The following is a 620-nucleotide window of genomic DNA, read 5'->3' on the forward strand; positions in this document are numbered from 1 at the left end:
AGGATCGCTTGAGCCCAGGAGTTTGAGGTTGCTGTGAGCTAGGATGACGCCACAGCACTCTAGCCCGGGAAACACAGTGGGACTCTGTCTCAAAAAAAAAAAAAAAAAGGGTGCTCACCATTAAGGAGCTAGTGTGTTAAAATAAGGAGAGTATGAACTTTCATTTGGGAACAGCAAGTTTGTCCATCTTACTGTTACATTCCCAGCACCTAGCAGTGTCCACAATCACTGATCACAGAATGATCATTACCATGGGTAAGGGCAGGCAATAGATGAACTAGTGATTTCTTATTACATTATTAGAAATTACTGAACAAATAAATAAAAGTAGGCCATATAGACCAATGATGAAAGAGTGTCATGAGCCAAGGATTATAATTTATCAAATTCTATGTACCAGAGGTACAATTAAAAATGTTAGTGGTGGCTAGGCAAAGTGGCTCATGCCTGTGGTCCCAGCACTTTGGGCAGCTGAGGCAGGAGGATTATTTGAGGCCAGGAGTTCAAGACCAGTGTGGGCAACACAGCAAAACCCTGCCTCTACAAAAAATAAAATAATTAGCCAGACAATTCACAATTGCAAAGATGTGGAAACAACCCAAGTGTCCATCAATACATGA

General features: G+C 41.5%; 1 protein-coding gene across 1 annotated transcript in view; it reads right to left on the reverse strand.

Annotated features, from left to right (window-relative positions):
- The window catches only part of PHC1 (polyhomeotic homolog 1 (Drosophila)), a 24562-nt gene that overhangs the window by 10503 nt on the left and 13439 nt on the right, over positions 1-620 (reverse strand). The gene's annotated exons all lie outside the window — the stretch shown is intronic.

This window comes from Propithecus coquereli, unplaced genomic scaffold (genome assembly GCF_000956105.1).
Source record: "Propithecus coquereli isolate 6110/MARCELLA unplaced genomic scaffold, Pcoq_1.0 Scaffold124, whole genome shotgun sequence".
In the NCBI taxonomy this organism is placed as follows: domain Eukaryota; kingdom Metazoa; phylum Chordata; class Mammalia; order Primates; family Indriidae; genus Propithecus; species Propithecus coquereli.